The sequence below is a fragment of the Rhamphochromis longiceps genome, linkage group LG4, assembly GCF_057381845.1.
Source record: "Rhamphochromis longiceps isolate RC_006_pf linkage group LG4, R_longiceps_female_GT1.1, whole genome shotgun sequence".
NCBI classification, from domain to species: Eukaryota; Metazoa; Chordata; class Actinopteri; order Cichliformes; family Cichlidae; genus Rhamphochromis; species Rhamphochromis longiceps.
In genome coordinates, this window is record NC_140560.1 from 30,177,731 (window position 1) to 30,191,230 (window position 13,500).

General features: G+C 40.1%; 1 long non-coding RNA gene across 4 annotated transcripts in view; it reads right to left on the reverse strand.

Annotated features, from left to right (window-relative positions):
• LOC146671982 (uncharacterized) overlaps nt 1–13,500 on the reverse strand; it is a 56,364-nt gene that overhangs the window by 42,366 nt on the left and 498 nt on the right. The gene's annotated exons all lie outside the window — the stretch shown is intronic.

Sequence of the window (13,500 nt, forward strand, 5' to 3'; positions counted from 1 at the left end):
AACATATAGACTGACCACCCACTTTCTTTTTTTCTACTTTAACAAAAATCTAATCAGCCAATCATATGGCAGAAACTCAATGCATATTTACACATGTTGACAAAGTCAAGGCGACCTGCTGACGTTCAAACTGAGCATCAGAATAGGAAAGAAAGGTGATTTAAAGGACTCTGAATGTAGCATGGTTGTTGATGCCAGATGGGCTGGTCTGAGCATTTCAGTGACTGTTGATCTACTGGGATTTTCCCATGCTGAACATCTCTAGGATTTACAAAGAACGGTCTGAAAAAGAGAGAATATATAGTGAGCGGCAGTTTTCTGTGTGAAAATGCCTTGTTGAGGTCAGAGGAGAACGGCCAGACTGCTTTGAGATGATAGGAAGGCAGTAGAAACTCATATAACCAGTTGTTAAAACTAAAGTATCTCTGAATGCACATCACTTAATACCTTGAAGCAAATGAGCAACAGTGACAGATGGGCTACAGTTTACTGAAACTGAGGCTACACTTTGCATGGGCCCACCAACATTGGAATATATAAGACTGGGAAATTTTGTCTGGTCTGATGAGTATCAATACATGCTGTGACATTCAGATGGTGTGACCAGAATTTGGTATAAATAAGCATGGATCCAATCAATAGTTCCATGTGATGGTGGTTTAATGATGTGGGGGATATGTTTTGGCATACTTTTAGCCCCCTTAGTACGAGCTGAAGATTGAATGCCACAGCCTGAGTATTTTTGGTGACCATCGTTAGATCCCAGTTATTCACCTACCACAGTGCAGCCATGTTATGATAGCTGCTTCTAGCAGCATGTAACAAAGCAGAGACTTTCTCCAACTGGTTCCTTGAAGATGACAATGTACTGACTGTGCTCAAATGACTTCCACAGTCACTACATCTCAATCTAACAGAGCAACTTTGGGATGTAATAGGAGATTCGCACCATGGATGTGCAGCTGACAAATCTGCACCAACTGTGAATATGGAACAAAATCTTGTTTCCAGCATCTTGTTGAACTCGTGTCATGAAGAATTAAGGCAGTTATGAAGGCAAAAGGGGGTCACAGATTAGCTGTTCATTTTTATACTTCAGCACTTATTTTGACCTGTGCTGAAAGATGTAAAATCAAAGGATTATTTATTCAAATAATTCAGAATTATGTAAAAAAAATACTTGGCATAAACTGAATGTATATGAATCAAGTATATTTAATTTGACCAGATTCAATTCAATTTAATAGTTTACACTGTATTTATACAAAATATGTAAAATTTCAATGTAGACTAATAAATTAAAGTCAATATTTTGTGCAAAAATATTTTTTGGGGTGAGTGAGGTCTTGAAGGTCAGAATATAATTAACTCCTTTGTGGTTCTAATCAAGTTTGCTTTCATGAGCAGCCAAACAGTATATCAAAAACGCGAACATATAATTTAGCTGTTTTTCAGATTTTTCTTTCTGCTGCAGGTGGCTTGTGATCATTTAATGCACTGGATGAAAAGGTTGAGGTGCCAGCTCTTGCTAGTGTATGCTTCTCTTGAAGGGTACGCTTTGTGGAAGAATTAATCAATTTCATTGATTTCATTTAGGGGTCACATGGAGGATAAATTCCACCAACGCATTCTCTACTTTTCCATAATGTCTTCTCTGCCACATCATTGCTACTGTCTGTGCCATTTACAACAACCATACAGCTAGTAAAGGTAGCAGAAGTTCAGAGTAGCCAGAGTTGATTCCCCAGTTCAGAAGGCCTAATAGGGACCACCTGTCAGCACGGTACACTTACCATGGGTCCAGATATTAATCTCCTTGTACCTTCTTCTTTATCAGCATTAATTGGTATGCTCCTCAGTTAAAACGTGTTACTGCAGTCCCTCTTCCCTTAAATTCCTGTATCTTTTTCTCTGATTGCTTGTAGCCCAAGTGGAGTAATGCTAGCGCAGCAGGGAGCTGGGGAGCAAAACAAAGTTAGGGCACTTAACTCAATAGTGTTCACAATGGCAAATTAAGCAGAAATGGAGAAGTGGTTGCCAACCATCCCGCCCAATCAAGCACACGCACACACACAGAGAGCTTGAGTGTGTCTCTCCTCTGTGACTCATTAAGGATCTGATAATAAGCAGAAAATGTATGGGCAAAATTGTGAAAGGATACACTGGTTAATATTTACATAGCACTTTGTCTCCATCAAACTCTATACTCCACACCACAGAATGGGAAAGGAGGATTAATAGTCCCACTTTTCCTCCCATTAATCCACAAAGACAGTATAGAGTAACTTCCCTCCTCCATCTCTGTGTTTTTCCTCCTCTTTTATATCCTCCATGACCCTGAGTTCAAGGCAGAAATATAGAGCATCTGTTTGTACAGATGATAGCTGTCCAGTAGTATCTAATGGACGAGAAAGGCAGAGTTTAAAACCGTCACCTTCTCTAAACAGAAGGTGGCGGTGAAATAAACAAAACGACAGAGTATGTGGAAAATAGACGAGATGTCTTTGTGCCAGGAAAGCCGGGACTTTAGAGTGCCAAAATAAAAACATTCACTCATCACCTTTAAACATAACATACATTATCCATAAAATACACACAAATGGACACTGTCGAGGAGGTTTGAAATACATTATTCAGGATTAAAAGATGTAATAAAAACAGTAAATGTAATGATTCTGCACTATAACTCTGAATGAGAGAACTGTAATGAGGTTATGAATAGGAAGTAAGGGGGTCGCCATCTATAGACAGTTTTTAAACTAAAAATCATCAGTGCGTTAAGAGTGATATCAGGAGTGGAGAGAGGGGATAAAAAGTGATGTTTCTGTAATAACAACCTGTTAATCCTCTGCACCTTGGCATGAGCAGATAATCTAGAAGAAGTAATTGTGCTAAAGATTCGTAATTGAATTATAAAATGAAGAGTACTGAAGGATTATCAGTGACCAAACAACTGTGATTTCAGAATTGGATTTACAAGAACTTTCCTCCTGCTCACTCTTGGACTCTGGGGGAACTAGGGGACTTTGGACAGAGTTGCTACTTCCTCATCAGATTCAGAGATGGGTTGTTACTGGCCAGGCAATAGTTTTACTCCTCTCACTCCTTCCAAGATGAGTGGTAGTTTTTGCAGTAGTTTTTATGATTAGCTCTAGTGATATGTAAAGTGATTTATGCAAACTGGATTTTAAAGTTTATTTTGTACTGTGATTTATATGCACGCTATGCAAAGGCTAAAATCCTTAAATATATTATCTGCATTTAAAGTCTAAAATGTGCACACTCACTTTTGCATCTTTTTAATGGTAATGTTATGGGTTGTTCTGGCCCACAAAATTAACAGATCCTTGAGGCCCATTTTCCTGGCCACTGAAGTAAATACCTAATAATTTCACCAAGTACACAGATCATGTTAACGGGTGTGGCTGGTAATTGTATTTAACTAATAGGGCTGCTCAGTTAAATGTATCACAGAGGAAGCTGGGGAGGTATCCGACGGTTAGAGCAAGGCATGTCTCCCTACTGGCTTATGTATGTTTCTGGCAATTGCATGAAGGTAATACTATTTAGACGCAGAGACTATTTACACAGAGAGCTGGTCTAGACTTCCTGTACAGGAGTAACTGGGATCTAACACAGGTATATAGAGTTCATCTGACACTATCAAACTTTAACTGCACCCTAAAGTATATCTTAGCTTAAACATTTATCTTAAGACATTTACCCAAGGTTTCTCTGAAGTGAACTCCAAATAAATCACACCAAAGGCATACTGCTACATTCTGGTGTACAGAATGGAGAATCCTAATCATGGAGCCAGTTTCCAAATCATTGAAGGCTGAAGTGTTGCTGCGCGCCATCCAAGCTTGGCACCACATACGTGGATGAAGGCCATCGCTGCTCTCTGCAACATCACAAATGCACCAGGCATGCACACAAAGCATGCTACATGAAAAGGCATTTGACCTGAGAGGTTTAAACTTGCTTCCAGGGCAAAATCACTCAGTTTCTAACACCCTCAGGTACTACTAACATATAGTACACTGAAGTACACACTCAGTGACCCATGGAGATAAACACAGAGGACAAACTGGATCTATATCTATTGTAAGTGGCAGTTGACTACTGTACCATTAACCTTGGAGAAAGGAGGTAATAAAAGTGCGCTTTTGTACCCTTTCCTTTTCCCCCCATTTAATTTAGTCTATAAATAAATTTCCCTAAGGTGTTGTGCCTGTAAACTCAAGAATAATGCAACACAAAAATTCTTCTGGTGTTGTCTCCAAGTTTTGGAGAAGAAGAAATACTTGGACTATTAAGATAAGACAAAAAGAGGCAGGTTACAAAAGAAAACAAAAATGAAACTAAGTGACTCACCTTTTCAGAAGAAACAGGAACAACAGAGAGGGGTGCAAAGCAAAAACAAAACAGCACAAAAAAAGGTCAGTGAAAGACAAAAAGGAGGTGAGAAACTGGTATCACTGTAGACTGATTATTGTGTTGGGCCAAAAAAATAAGTAGTTATTATTCTTCACCCAGAATAGCAAGTGATAGAGGCAAATGTATTTGACAAAAGAGGAAAGGGTAGGGGAGCAGCACTGTGAGCTTTTAAGTACAAAGAGATAGCATAAAGTACACAGAAAACACTCAAACACCTGATAACGGTTAGATAACACAGGTATTAATGTGACAGGTTTATGTGACCCTGAATATTTTGGAAAAAAATGTGGCTGTGATATAAATGCAATTGTAGCAGTTAACACGGCAGCAGGTAGGCCATTCTGCATGCCAACCAATAGACTGAATCTTGCATTTGGTGGACGGAAGAATGGAAAGAGGGAAGGAAAGAAAAACAAAAGCGATTGATATAAATGATCTGCCAGCCAAGAGAGGCCCCCAGGCAGGGGCGAGCGAAGGTCCGCTCGATACCAATTGATCGTGTGAGGCCCAGGCATTCGTCTTAATTCTGACTAATTAGGGCAGTGGCTGACGAGGAGGGGGTTAGGGGGACAAGTTGTTGGTTGTGTGTTTGCATGTGTGTCTGTGCGTCAATGGGACCTCCCAGATTACAAAATCAAGCCCCAATGTTTACAAAGTGTGGAACAAGTGGAGGATTAAGGAAATCAGTTTAGGAAACAACAACCGTCACCACATTAGTGTTGCTGCCAAAATAATTCCCCTGTCTTCAGTGGGTGCCTGATAGGCAGGATGGGAGTAAATCCTTCTCTCACTTTTTTTTAAATTTTTTATCTTGTTTGTGTGAGAAGTGCTGATTATCTTGCGCGAGCACAAGTCTGGCCTTCGGTAGCCAAAGGCACCAGAATCAAGCTGCATTTCCATCCTTACCCATTCCACAGATAGACATCAAAGCTCTCTAACTGGCAGGAAAGAAAAGTTAGGTTTGATCACCAGAACAAATTGGGGAAAAACATGGCTTGCCTGTATGGTCCTTAATGTGACAAATCATGGTAAGCAAGCTCCTGGTGTAATAGTGAAAGCAACAAGACTGTGGATGGTTAAAGCAAATGAATTTAATGCACAATCCTATAGCAGCAGATCGTACGGGGAACCTGAGAAAAAGAAATCTAGACTCTGAGACTTCTCAGACTTAAGAGGCAAAGGCCTTTTAAAAGATCACAGCATTTGGGAGCAGACACTGAGCAGGTACTGAGCTGCTGAGCGCCGGGCTTAGATTCTGATTTCTATCTGTCACTCCCTGAGGATGTTAGCTGTGTAAAGTGGAAAGTGGCAGGAGGGAGGTATCACTGTGAACCTAGGGCAGCAGCGGGGACAATTCTACCTGACTGGAGATCACAATCTGAGGACAGAAACACACACAGGCATTCATGTAAAGGTCTACAGTCTCACTTCACGCAGTAAAAGTGACAAAATATCAGCGAGTAAAACTGACAGACAGGAAGCATATCTATATCAGACAAGAGCCCATTGTTGAGGAGAAACAAAGAAAACAAAAAAAACCCTCAGACAGAGCAGGCCGACCTGTGCCCTTTGTCACTCACTCTCGTAAGCTAGGAGAGACTGACAGATACACTTGAATATCAGTTACTCGCTCTTGTTTTTTGACATAAACTTCCCTGCCCTTTCCACCTCTGGCACCCTGTTCCCTGCCAGCTATTCATATTCCTTCCCACCTCGGCTGTGCTGGCAACCCCTGTGGGCACCGCTCTATGAGAGTTCACGAACCCAAGCACACAAACTAAGGGTGTGTGTTTCGATATCCTCACCCAGACTATAAATACCTCATCGGCTCCAGATGTGGTGTCATTCTATTCACATCAAATTAACCAATCAGGATGGACATGTCCCCTTAAATCTCTGTTCATCAGCTCAAGTGTGATGTCCTAATGAGCGCCTGCCCGTCGATACCGGTCCACATAACAGCGGGCCCTAGAGGGGACAATTAGGGAGAATAGAAGATGTTTTCCTTGATAAATGTTGTCACTGCTAGTATTGGTGCTAATAAGCTATAATTTGTAGGGTTGTAGACTCTGATGACACACACTGTAACAGCACAACTGCAAACAGATGGGCAAGTCCTACAAGCCTTTACATTAAAGTGACACAAATGCTTTCATTAACTCAGAGAGGTGGGAGTTTCAAATATGTATGTAGTGTTTACGAGATTAAGCCTGCATGGGTAACATACTGGAAATTTACAAATGTGCTGTAGTGTGCAGAGAGAGGAGGAAACGAATGTAATTTTCCGGTCCCATCATGAGTTTTGTGATCATTAAAGCCCTAATTCGGCTGGATGTACGTTTGCAGCCATTTTTCTTTCTGCACATTTTAGTGTCAATTTGAAATCTCTCACAGTGTACTTATTATATCTATTTGGAGAATTATAAGGTAAATTTAAAGTACTGGATCAGTTAAACTTGTTACGAATGCTCTGGCTCTCTGCCTTTTTTTATCTACAGGAAAGTCTGCAGTTGTTAGTGGTGGCTGAGTTTATCTGGCTCGAACTAAACTGTTTTATGCAGTGATTTGTGAGCACTGTCCCTTGAAGAATTTGACAAAATTGAGAAAAACACATATATTTCCTGATTTGTCAGTATAATCATTTAATCCATACTAGAAAATCCCACCAGCGATCAATCAAAATTCCAAAGACATTCAATTTGCAATAAAATGACAGAGCAAAGCAAATGATCGCTTCTAAGAAACAAATGTCTACAACTTTTATTGGATAAATCACTTTAATGATTAATCTATTAAACTGCCACAGAAAATTTTCTGCTGATTGGAATATTGATCAACCAACTAATCATTTCAGCACTGCATGATAGCTACTGATGGTTAGAGGAGAAACTCTGATGGATTTCCTATTCAACATGCACGAGTGTGTGTTAAGCTCTCTCCCATCAGAACAAAAAAGCTCTTCTTGCTGGCTCTAAGCAGAGGGACCAGATGAAGACTGAGAGGCCAGAGAGACAGATCATCATAAAGACACTGTGAGAACACAGGTGGCATGAGACTGCACCGCGCTGTCTGATGTGTGGGTGAGTGACGGCTACCAGTAGAGCAGGGTTTACTCAGCCCATCAGCAAACGCGACACAAACGCCAGTCTGCAGCACTCACCTAAATTCACCACGAGCAACTGAGCATAAGCCTCGTCGATCTGCTCTCCATCCCTCTAACTTTTATTCTCCCCTCAGTGTCAAAATCCTGCCAGAATAGTGACAGGATGATGTGTATTGTTGTCAGTGTGGCACTGTGCCATTACCATAAACTGTCACGTGCTGTTTCACTTGAATCAATATTTACCCTGGTGTGAGAAGCCTTGTTAGGTAGTCATCTGACAGCAATTTTTCTGATTACAGGCTTATTCAAATGTGGTATAGACAGGGAGAAAAAAATGCATGGAATTTTCCTTGTATCAGAAGTGAATTTGGGAAGGTACTGGAGCTTGCACGTAAAAGCCTGCAGTGCTGTCAAATACCATGCTGGCTCTGCAGGCTCTGTTTTGTAAATGAGAGGGTAAGTATTACATTCAACTATCAACAGCAAAATAACAAGGCGGTTTAAAATGAGGTGACTCGTGTCACAGCGGATAATAACTGATGACTTAGGGGGTTGTTCTGCTTTCAGGATGCTCACAACTCAGTCAACGTTTAATGCATTAATTTACAAAGAGCCTTAAAGCCAGCCTCAGTACAGCTAAATCTACTGTATCCAATTCCTTTTCATATCAGCTCAGCAAAGCCACCAAAATCTATCCTTTATGCACCATACCAACTCAAGTCTTCAATTTAATTCCCCATCTGTGGCCAGCTTGAAATATTATCCAAGAAATGAGATCCGTGACCCTGAATACAGAGTGCGAAGCAGCGTAGGGAGCAGGACGGAGACGTGGCCTTATTCGGTGTCTAAGAGGCATGCCTTAGTGTGGAGAGGAGTCCTGGATCTCCTCCCCAAGTGGCATGGCTAAATATTTGCCCTCCTCCACTTGACTGTCTAGACACATCCACTCAGCCCCCTTCCCATCACTCCCATGTTCTGCTCAGAAGCGGCGGGCGCTGGCACGGTCAGGCAGGCAGGTCGCCAAACCTACGACAAAAAGTTTCTCCTCACTGCCAGAGGTCACGCAAGTTCACCAGCCTAAAGGATGGGCTTCGCATTTTTAAAACCTCTGGGCTGTCATTTGGGGAGTCACATGCACACCAAGCCAGGGACAGAAGAAGAAGAAGGAGGAAAAAAAAAAAAAAAAAAAAAAACACTGTCAAATGGTCTTTGTGCTTCCCAATGATTTGGAGAATGGAAACCTCAGAACTCGACGAGCAGTCTCCGCGGACCTCTCTGAGATAGTGTTCCATATTCATTACCTTTTTTCCACTCTTACATGGTGGGGTTTTAATTGCCCACAATTCACACTAAAAAGCTAGATGAGCGGAGTGAAAGCGCCATGCCTCTAGAGAGGGAGATGAGGGAAGTCCACCTCCACCACACTCCTGATAGGCGCATAACTACTAATAAGAGTCCTCATTACACATAACCAGATTATTCCCTCAGCTATTATTCCAAGTTAATTTTTCTTCTCTGAAGACACTCACAGTCACAGGGCACCTACAAATGATGAACCAGTGTGCTTCACTGCTATGTAGCATATAAATTCCAAGAGACCCAAAAGATCATTAAACAAGTCAAACAGAACATCTTTAATTTAATGACTTATTCCATTCGAGGTAAAAACGCAGCTCAAATCTACTAACTTTATATTGCATACTCAAACATCGCAACTTTGCCTTAAAACTTATTAATTAATATGACTTCACACTATAACAGAGGGCAGTGGAACTGAGGCAGGTACTTGCACTTTGCTTGACTACTTTATGCAGCTGTATACAACTATTCCAATGCATTAGAGAGATGAATATCAAGTTTTTAAATCTACTATCATTTACCAGTTGTATCTGTTTAATTTCAATAAAGTCACCAAGTAAATGCTAGAAATAGCAAAAATATTTATTTTGTTACTCTTTGGTGGCTGGGTACCGCTATACTGAACCATCTGTAAAAAGGTACACATGGTGCATCAGTATTATCAATGTAATCTGAAGTTGTAAATCAGTTAATCCTGCTTACTTTTTTTTAACAACATTGGTAAGCAAGTTAGGGCTTTGATCAAAAATGCCAAATATGTTAGACTGAACTTTGAATGAGACAATTTTATGCCTCACCTAATAACCAAATATCTTTAGATGTTTAGACTGCTGAAACATGATGTCTTCATGTATTTTGTTGAAATTATACCATTTGTTCTGTCATTTTGTTTAACAAATAATTTATTAACTAATGAAGAAAATAATCTGCCGCTGGGCTAATGAACACACAATGCTATTAACAAATATGCCTCCATTTGTGGCTCTGGTACGCACACTGTTAGGGGTTAAGCAAAGAGAGGCAATGTACATACATTTTGGTGAAACTTTGACTCTTATGAAGACATATGGGGTAGACAACAGAGAGGTGGATTACTGTGGAAGTAACATCAGAAGATTTGATAGCTCATGATCCTTTTTTTCCTCTGGGAAAAAAAAATCACTTCTGAACATCGTAAACGACGTGAATTCAAGCTGAGCACAGCTGTTGTTCTCTGTAGGAAGACAAAAAAAAACATTTTTTAATGGACACCTTTTAAAGGAATAGTTCAGCACTTTAGAAATAGACTTACTACTTGACAGTAAGTTGGGAAGGAGACTTGTCATTCTAAAAATACAATTTGTAGCTTTTTCACTATGATTTTTTTAAAACCTTCCTGGTAGGCGGAGTTTAGGCAGTGACTGACTAGCCATTTCCCTTGTTTTAAATAGTGTATGCGATGCTAACCAGCTGTTGTTGAAGCCTTGAACATATAACGACATGCGAGAGTTAATGCATCTTATATCATTTTGCTATACAGCAAAAAGCATTTTCTTATCCCAAATAGTCAAACTACTACTTAAATGGGTGGGATGGCTACCATGTAAGAACGTGGCAGCAATGTTAAATAATGATGATAATGGATGGACAGCTAAAGCTTGTGGTCCTAAAACATGACTGGTTATTGGTTGCTATAATGCTAACAAATTTCCCCCACTTTCTCACCGACTTTGCCAACTACTTCTCTACTAACCTGAGAAACTGCCAGTCAAAGTCTCCATGTAGAAGCGGGGGTAAGAAGCATGAGTGAAAGAGGGGACAGAGCGTATGTGTGTGACAGTGAGTTGGGAGAATTGAAAGGGGGAAACAAACAGACATACCAATTAAAAAATTCAAATGCAGCACAGCGATAATAGTAGAATTATTATATTGTATTGGCGTAATTACAGAACCAGTGACTTGCCTCGCTCTGGTCCACCCACCCATCACGTCTCATAGGTCAGACCACTCATATACTGTACACTCTAAAATCAGGAAAATTAAACACTCACTTTATCTGTGCAATAAGTAGCAAACAAAATAATATACTACTGTAATAATTTTCAATAAATTCACAATACGTTTGCAGTGTAACAGTACACGTTATGTACATTTGAATCCAAAACCATGTGCACAATAAATAAATAATCAAAATCAGACTTAAGAGCCTTATTCAAAAGAATTAGCAGCATCTCAAACTTTCAATATTGCTACATGTTGAGTTACAATGTGATGAGAAAGCAAACTGTTATAGAAGATGAGGAAACATGCCTGTTACACATGCTGTTTTTCATTGCACTGCACCGCCTGGTTGTTCTGGGCTCTGGTTATATTCTGTCACATTAACGCTGGGATAGAGGATATGTTGACAGAGAGAGGACATTGCACATTGAGACTGTAGGGCTTTTCTAAGGCTGGTGGCAGTGCGACACAAAGACAAGTGTGCATCTCTGCGCGTGTATGTATCTGTGCATAGAAGTAGAGGATTGCCTGTGGAGCAGAGCATGTGGATGCCCACCCACTCAGCAGCCTCGCGGCCCTCGTCATTTCGCATCAATCCACAGCCCCTCAATATAAATAGGACAGGCGTCCTAAAGCTACGCAGTACTATGAGAGGCAGTGGCATTATGCATCGACCCTGGGCCCCTCAGCTTGAAATATGACTACCCCAGCCTGTTTTAATGGCAGTTCCCCTCTCACTTGCACGCCACTCTGTTAAAAGGGAACTATTTTGGGAGTAGGGATACAGGAAATTGATACACCTTAACATTTTGGTACTGAATACAAGAATTCAAGACAAACTGCTGCTAAAGGACGGATCAGTGTAACTGCAGATTTTGGAAACCTCATTTTAATTCCACATTTAAAAATTTCATCTCTAAAAAAAGCTTTTCCAAGTACTGCTTTTCTGTTTGTTTGTTTCTTGTGTGGTTACTGAAACTTTTGCACAGTTTGAACAATTTTTACCCAGCACCAAATGCTAACTGAAGCATGTGAACACATGAAGAGAGAGGGAAAAAAATTAGACCCACTATTTTTGTCATATTTTCCCAATATTCATGCCTCGGTAGATAATCTAGAGACATAGATTTTGCTTCCTTAGCAAACTTTAAATGTATGTAAAACACTGAGTATGCTACACGTTATGTACCTTATGTTATTTAAAACTTGTCTGTCTGGCTTCACAATTGTTAAGTGTGTTTGATGAAGCTTATACTTAATTTTACCTACAATAATGTGCAAAGTGAACCACATATATAAGCCATCATAAGCCAATGGGCTGTAAGGAACCAAAGGTGGTGCACTAAAATAGAGAGTAAAGTTCCACACGGTAGCTTCCCTGTGGCGTCACAGAAGCTTCACACTTCATTACTGCAAGTCCATCGACGTGTGAAACTATTATGTGGGAGCAACAGGAAGGGAAATGCGCGCTTATGCACGTGTGTGTGTGTAAGGGGTAACAAATAACCACCCTTCCACAAAATGCTTTCTAGAAGCAGGATCAAACCATTCACTTGTGTTTTACTATATTCAAACAGCTGGAAGGTGTTGTTGGTTCTCTCAGTGTTAGATGACAGGAGAGGAAGAAACATCATGCAGGGCATTTTCTTCTTCAACAGGTCTGCAAACAACTATATTTTAACAAATCGACTCTGATGCAAATGCACATTGGGATTTTAAAATGAAAAACATACTAAGTGAGGTTCAAATGCCTGTCATGCAGCTAAATTCATCTTCATCCATCGTCTTCACCATAAACAAAGAAATAAACAAATCTGTCTTCTACTTCCACCCAGTGGCCAAAAACAGAATGTCACACATGCCGATCATCACTAAAGTCTGCATTTCGTGTGACTCAATTTACATATATACTGAATCAAATACTACAAAAGATAATAGTAAATACTTTAAAAATGTGCATAACTTCATCATGCAACATCTGTTTCACAGTAATGGAAATTGCTTCCGTCAATTATTTCTCCTAGCCTCAATCTTCAAAGATGACTTGTCCCAATTTAGAAGGCGGAAACAAATAGTTCTTTAGTATTTTTGGTATGTTTTGATCACGATTGTCTTCTGCCAAGAGGTTTTTTGATTGCCAGTTGCCCACCGAGTTTACAAAGAATAGCTCATTATTTGGAAATCAACATTTCAATTAGACTAATACTGGCACGCCTCCTGCTCAAAGCGTGATTGAGTGCGTAAGTACTTGTATAAACTGCGGAACAATCAAACATTAATTTTCAATCAAAAACTTTGGTATTCGTGGCAGTATCCCAGGGCACTTAAGCGACTGCCAATGCTGGGCATTTAGCACCGATTCAATTTTTGGCTGCTAAATCAATTTAACAAGCAGCATGATAAAGTTATCACAGAAAATGTTATTCAGATGGACAGTTGACAAGACCTGTGTTCATAGACTACGAGTTGTAATTTAGCTTTATAGGTGCACCCCTGAAGTATAATCTGTGTGCATGATTTACTCTGCAGGGGGCAAAGTGTAGGGACCCTTCGTGTGGTGGTTTGGTAAGGTAATCACAGAAATTAGGAAAGACTAGAAAATACAGTCTATAAGCTAC